Source organism: Hippocampus guttulatus, unplaced genomic scaffold, assembly GCF_054856545.1.
Source record: "Hippocampus guttulatus isolate MCC_2025c unplaced genomic scaffold, RoL_Hgut_1.0 HiC_scaffold_31, whole genome shotgun sequence".
NCBI classification, from domain to species: domain Eukaryota; kingdom Metazoa; phylum Chordata; class Actinopteri; order Syngnathiformes; family Syngnathidae; genus Hippocampus; species Hippocampus guttulatus.
Genome location: NW_028233890.1, coordinates 355,001 through 362,500, shown reverse-complemented (window position 1 = coordinate 362,500; position 7,500 = coordinate 355,001).

Here is a 7,500-nt window from a genome sequence, read left to right as displayed (position 1 = left end):
GGTGGCTGGAAACACCCTCACGATGGTCTGATTATACTCTTAGGGGCCTCCCCTGTGTCGCCCTGGAGGTCACCCATTCAAAACATGCTCACCTATATACGTTTCGGAAAGTATTTTGGTGAACGCTCACTTTCTAAGCCTTTTAGCCTTCTTGACCCCCTAACTCCCCATATCTGGTTTACCTACTACAGCGCCCCTAACGACCAAAATCGGTACTGCATACCCCTGGTACCCCCGCCATTGAAAATGAATGGGGGAATTTTTTTAATTTCTCAATCCGGCCAGGAGGCCTCTTTTTCGGCCACGCTCGGCCGGCGAGCCGGTCCGCTCTTTACCCCTGGTACCCCCAGCCCTACCCCTGGTACCTCCCCCATTGAAAATGAATGGCGACCCCTGGTACCCCCAGCAACACCCCTGGTACCCTCAGCCTTACCCCTGGTACCCTCAGCTCAACCCCTGGTACCCCCAGCCTAACCCCTGGTACCCTCAGCGGCACCCCTGGTACCCTCAGCAACACCCCTGGTACCCCCAGCCAGCTTCGCCCCTGGTACCCTCAGCCTTACCCCTGGTACCCTCAGCCCAACCCCTGGTACCCTCAGCCCAACCCCTGGTACCCCCAGCCAGCTTCGCCCCTGGTACCCCCAGCCTTACCCCTGGTACCCCCAGCCTAACCCCTGGTACCCTCAGCCTTACCCCTGGTACCCCCAGCCTTACCCCTGGTACCTCCAGCCTAACCCCTGGTACCTCCAGCCTTACCCCTGGTACCTCCAGCCTTACCCCTGGTACCTCCAGCCGTACCCCTGGTACCCTCAGCGGCACCCCTGGTACCCTCAGCGGCACCCCTGGTACCCTCAGCCTTACCCCTGGTACCCTCAGCCGCACCCCTGGTACCCTCAGCGGCACCCCTGGTACCCTCAGCGGCACCCCTGGTACCCTCAGCGGCACCCCTGGTACCCTCAGCGGCACCCCTGGTACCCTCAGCCGCACCCCTGGTACCCTCAGCGGCACCCCTGGTACCCTCAGCGGCACCCCTGGTACCCTCAGCCGCACCCCTGGTACCCTCAGCCGCACCCCTGGTACCCTCAGCGGCACCCCTGGTACCCTCAGCCGCACCCCTGGTACCCTCAGCGGCACCCCTGGTACCCTCAGCGGCACCCCTGGTACCCTCAGCGGCACCCCTGGTACCCTCAGCGGCACCCCTGGTACCCTCAGCCGCACCCCTGGTACCCTCAGCGGCACCCCTGGTACCCTCAGCGGCACCCCTGGTACCCTCAGCCGCACCCCTGGTACCCTCAGCCGCACCCCTGGTACCCTCAGCGGCACCCCTGGTACCCTCAGCCGTACCCCTGGTACCCTCAGCGGCACCCCTGGTACCCTCAGCCGTACCCCTGGTACCCTCAGCGGCACCCCTGGTACCCTCAGCCGCACCCCTGGTACCCTCAGCCGCACCCCTGGTACCCTCAGCCGCACCCCTGGTACCCTCAGCGGTACCCCTGGTACCCTCAGCGGCACCCCTGGTACCCTCAGCGGCACCCCTGGTACCCTCAGCGGCACCCCTGGTACCTCCGCCATTGAAAATGAATGGGCGGCCTTCCCACCTGCCGTCAGCCGCCCGGAGGGGGAAATAGAAAATATTCGAAAGTGCGGAGCTCCGCCGTCAGAGGCCGGCTTTTCGCCCGGGGTATCCGCCCCGGGGCGCCTCTCGGGCGGCCTTCCCAACTGCCGTCGGCCGCCCGGAGGGGGAAATAGAAAATATTCGAAAGTGCGGAGCTCCGCCGTCAGAGGCCGGCTTTTCGCCCGGGGTATCCGCCCCGGGGCGCCTCTCGGGCGGCCTTCCCAACTGCCGTCGGCCGCCCGGAGGGGGAAATAGAAAATATTCGAAAGTGCGGAGCTCCGCCGTCAGAGGCCGGCTTTTCGCCCGGGGTATCCGCCCCGGGGCGCCTCTCGGGCGGCCTTCCCAACTGCCGTCGGCCGCCCGGAGGGGGAAATAGAAAATATTCGAAAGTGCGGAGCTCCGCCGTCAGAGGCCGGCTTTTCGCCCGAGGTATCCGCCCCGGGCGCCTCTCGGGCGGCCTTCCCAACTGCCGTCGGCCGCCCGGAGGGGGAAATAGAAAATATTCGAAAGTGCGGAGCTCCGCCGTCAGAGGCCGGCTTTTCGCCCGAGGTATCCGCCCCGGGCGCCTCTCGGGCGGCCTTCCCAACTGCCGTCGGCCGCCCGGAGGGGGAGATAGAAAATATTCGAAAGTGCGGAGCTCCGCCGTCAGAGGCCGGCTTTTCGCCCGAGGTATCCGCCCCGGGCGCCTCTCGGGCGGCCTTCCCAACTGCCGTCGGCCGCCCGGAGGGGGAAATAGAAAATATTCGAAAGTGCGGAGCTCCGCCGTCAGAGGCCGGCTTTTCGCCCGAGGTATCCGCCCCGGGCGCCTCTCGGGCGGCCTTCCCAACTGCCGTCGGCCGCCCGGAGGGGGAGATAGAAAATATTCGAAAGTGCGGAGCTCCGCCGTCAGAGGCCGGCTCCACGCTTCATTCATCCGACCGAGACGCCTCTCCGCCGGCCACACTCGGCTGCGGGGCCGGCCCGCTCTCCGCCATTGAAAATGAATGGGGGGCATTTTCTCATGCTTTCAATCCGCCTAAGAGGCATCTTTCCCGGCCAACTTTGTGCCCCTGGTACCTCCAGCATCGAGAAAGCATGGTGACTCGTCCGACACATGCCCCCCTATATACGTTTCGGAAAGTATTTTGGTGAACGGTCACTTTCTAAGCCTTTCGCCTTCTTGACCCCCTAACTCCGCATATCTGGTTTACCTACTACAGCGCCCCTAACGACCAAAATCGGTACTGCTACCCCTGGTACCCCCGCCATTGAAAATGAATGGGGGAATTTTTTTAATCCCCCAGGCCGGCCAGGAGGCCCCTTTCCCGGCCAAACTCGCACGCTGGGCCGGCCCGCTCTTTACCCCTGGTACCCCCGCCATTGAAAATGAATGGGGGAATTTTTTCAATCTCCCAATCCGACCAAGAGGCCTCTTTTCCGGCCAAACTCGCACGCCGGGCCGGCCCGCTCTTTACCCCTGGTACCCCCAGCTCTACCCCTGGTACCCCCGCCATTGAAAATGAATGGGGGAATTTTTTCAATCTCCCAATCCGACCAAGAGGCCTCTTTTCCGGCCAAACTCGCACGCCGGGCCGGCCCGCTCTTTACCCCTGGTACCCCCAGCTCTACCCCTGGTACCCCCGCCATTGAAAATGAATGGGGGAATTTTTTCAATCTCCCACGCCTGCAAGGAGGCCTTTTTCCCGGGCACGCACGCTCGCGGAGCCGGCCCGCTATTATTAAACTCTCACGCCTGCAAGGAGGCCTTTTTCCCGGGCACGCACGCTCGCCGGGCCGGCCCGCTATTATTAAACTCTCACGCCTGCAAGGAGGCCTTTTTCCCGGGCACGCACGCTCGCCGGGCCGGCCCGCTATTATTAAACTCTCACGCCTGCAAGGAGGCCTTTTTCCCGGGCACGCACGCTCGCCGGGCCGGCCCGCTATTATTGAACTCTCACGCCTGCAAGGAGGCCTTTTTCCCGGGCACGCACGCTCGCGGAGCCGGCCCGCTATTATTAAACTCTCACGCCTGCAAGGAGGCCTTTTTCCCGGGCACGCACGCTCGCCGGGCCGGCCCGCTATTATTAAACTCTCACGCCTGCAAGGAGGCCTTTTTCCCGGGCACGCACGCTCGCCGGGCCGGCCCGCTATTATTAAACTCTCACGCCTGCAAGGAGGCCTTTTTCCCGGGCACGCACGCTCGCCGGGCCGGCCCGCTATTATTAAACTCTCACGCCTGCAAGGAGGCCTTTTTCCCGGGCACGCACGCTCGATGAGCCGGCCCGCTATTATTAAACTCTCACGCCGGCCAAGAGGCCCTTTTCCCGGGCACGCACGCTCGATGAGCCGGCCCGCTATTATTAAACTCTCACGCCGGCCAAGAGGCCTTTTTCCCGGCCACGCACGCTCGCGGAGCCGGCCCGCTATTATTAAACTCTCACGCCTGCAAGGAGGCCTTTTTCCCGGGCACGCACGCTCGCCGGGCCGGCCCGCTATTATTAAACTCTCACGCCGGCCAAGAGGCCCTTTTCCCGGGCACGCACGCTCGATGAGCCGGCCCGCTATTATTAAACTCTCACGCCGGCCAAGAGGCCCTTTTCCCGGGCACGCACGCTCGCCGAGCCGGCCCGCTATTATTAAACTCTCACGCCGGCCAAGAGGCCTTTTTCCCGGCCACGCACGCTCGCGGAGCCGGCCCGCTATTATTAAACTCTTACGCCTGCAAGGAGGCCTTTTTCCCGGGCACGCACGCTCGCCGGGCCGGCCCGCTATTATTAAACGCTCACGCCTGCAAGGAGGCCTTTTTCCCGGGCACGCACGCTCGCCGGGCCGGCCCGCTATTATTAAACTCTCACGCCGGCCAAGAGGCCCTTTTCCCGGGCACGCACGCTCGATGAGCCGGCCCGCTATTATTAAACTCTCACGCCGGCCAAGAGGCCCTTTTCCCGGGCACGCACGCTCGCCGAGCCGGCCCGCTATTATTAAACTCTCAGGCCCGCTATTATTAAACTCTCACGCCGGCCAAGAGGCCCTTTTCCCGGGCACGCACGCTCGATGAGCCGGCCCGCTATTATTAAACTCTCACGCCTGCAAGGAGGCCTTTTTCCCGGGCACGCACGCTCGCTGAGCCGGCCCGCTATTATTAAACTCTCACGCCGGCCAAGAGGCCCTTTTCCCGGGCACGCACGCTCGCCGAGCCGGCCCGCTATTATTAAACTCTCACGCCGGCCAAGAGGCCTTTTTCCCGGGCACGCACGCTCGCCGAGCCGGCCCGCTATTATTAAACTCTCACGCCGGCCAGGAGGCATTTTTCCCGGGCACGCACGCTCGCCGTGCAGGCCCGCCATTTGCCTACCACACCGCCGTCTGGCGGACACCAAGCGGTACCGCCGACCCCTCCCGTTGAAAATGAATGGGGGATTTTTTTTCAATCCCCCAAGCTGGCCAAGAGGCCTTTTTCCCGGGCACGCACGCTCGCCGAGCCGGCCCGCTATTATTAAACTCTCACGCCTGCAAGGAGGCCTTTTTCCCGGGCACGCACGCTCGATGAGCCGGCCCGCTATTATTAAACTCTCACGCCGGCCAGGAGGCATTTTTCCCGGGCACGCACGCTCGCCGTGCAGGCCCGCCATTTGCCTACCACACCGCCGTCTGGCGGACACCACGCGGTACCGCCGACCCCTCCCGTTGAAAATGAATGGGGGATTTTTTTTTACAATCCCCCAAGCCGGCCAAGAGGCCTTTTTCCCGGGCACGCACGCTCGATGAGCCGGCCCGCTATTATTAAACTCTCACGCCGGCCAAGAGGCCCTTTTCCCGGGCACGCACGCTCGATGAGCCGGCCCGCTATTATTAAACGCTCACGCCTGCAAGGAGGCCTTTTTCCCGGGCACGCACGCTCGCCGGGCCGGCCCGCTATTATTAAACTCTCACGCCGGCCAAGAGGCCTTTTTCCCGGGCACGCACGCTCGATGAGCCGGCCCGCTATTATTAAACTCTTACGCCTGCAAGGAGGCCTTTTTCCCGGGCACGCACGCTCGCCGAGCCGGCCCGCTATTATTAAACTCTCACGCCTGCAAGGAGGCCTTTTTCCCGGGCACGCACGCTCGCAGAGCCGGCCCGCTATTATTAAACTCTCACGCCGGCCAGGAGGCCTTTTTCCCGGGCACGCACGCTCGCCGTGCAGGCCCGCCATTTGCCTACCACACCGCCGTCTGGCGGACACCAAGCGGTACCGCCGACCCCTCCCGTTGAAAATGAATGGGGGATTTTTTTTTCAATCCCCCAAGCCGGCCAAGAGGCCTTTTTCCCGGGCACGCACGCTCGATGAGCCGGCCCGCTATTATTAAACTCTCACGCCGGCCAAGAGGCCCTTTTCCCGGGCACGCACGCTCGATGAGCCGGCCCGCTATTATTAAACGCTCACGCCTGCAAGGAGGCCTTTTTCCCGGGCACGCACGCTCGCCGGGCCGGCCCGCTATTATTAAACTCTCACGCCGGCCAAGAGGCCTTTTTCCCGGGCACGCACGCTCTCCGGGCCGGCCCGCTATTATTAAACTCTCACGCCTGCAAGGAGGCCTTTTTCCCGGGCACGCACGCTCGCCGTGCAGGCCCGCCATTTGCCTACCACACCGCCGTCTGGCGGACACCAAGCGGTACCGCCGACCCCTCCCGTTGAAAATGAATGGGGGATTTTTTTTCAATCCCCCAAGCCGGCCAAGAGGCCTTTTTCCCGGGCACGCACGCTCGCCGGGCCGGCCCGCTATTATTAAACGCTCAGGCCGGCCAAGAGGCCCTTTTCCCGGGCACGCACGCTCGCAGAGCCGGTCCGCTATTATTAAACGCTCACGCCTGCAAGGAGGCCTTTTTCCCGGGCACGCACGCTCGCCGGGCCGGCCCGCTATTATTAAACTCTCACCCCTGCAAGGAGGCCTTTTTCCCGGGCACGCACGCTCGCGGGGCCGGCCCGCTATTATTAAACTCTCACGCCGGCCAAGAGGCCCTTTTTCCCGGGCACGCACGCTCGCCGAGCCGGCCCGCTATTATTAAACTCTCACGCCTGCAAGGAGGCCCTTTTCCCGGGCACGCACGCTCGATGAGCCGGCCCGCTATTATTAAACTCTCACGCCTGCAAGGAGGCCTTTTTCCCGGGCACGCACGCTCGCGGGGCCGGCCCGCTATTATTAAACGCTCAGGCCGGCCAAGAGGCCCTTTTCCCGGGCACGCACGCTCGATGAGCCGGCCCGCTATTATTAAACGCTCAGGCCGGCCAAGAGGCCCTTTTCCCGGGCACGCACGCTCGCCGAGCCGGCCCGCTATTATTAAACTCTCACGCCTGCAAGGAGGCCCTTTTCCCGGGCACGCACGCTCGATGAGCCGGCCCGCTATTATTAAACTCTCACGCCTGCAAGGAGGCCTTTTTCCCGGGCACGCACGCTCGCCGGGCCGGCCCGCTATTATTAAACTCTCACGCCGGCCAAGAGGCCTTTTTCCCGTGCACGCACGCTCGCCGAGCCGGCCCGCTATTATTAAACTCTCACGCCTGCAAGGAGGCCTTTTTCCCGGGCACGCACGCTCGCCGGGCCGGCCCGCTATTATTAAACGCTCACGCCTGCAAGGAGGCCTTTTTCCCGGGCACGCACGCTCGCCGGGCCGGCCCGCTATTATTAAACTCTCACGCCGGCCAAGAGGCCTTTTTCCCGGGCACGCACGCTCGCCGAGCCGGCCCGCCTTTTGCCTACCACACCGCCGTCTGGCGGACACCGACCCCTGGTACATCTGCCATTGAAAATGAATGGGGGAATTTTTTCAAACTCCCAATCCGAGCAAGAGGCCCCTTTTCCGGCCACACTCGCCCGCCGGGCCGGCCCGCTCTTTACCCCTGGTACCCCCAGCAACACCCCTGG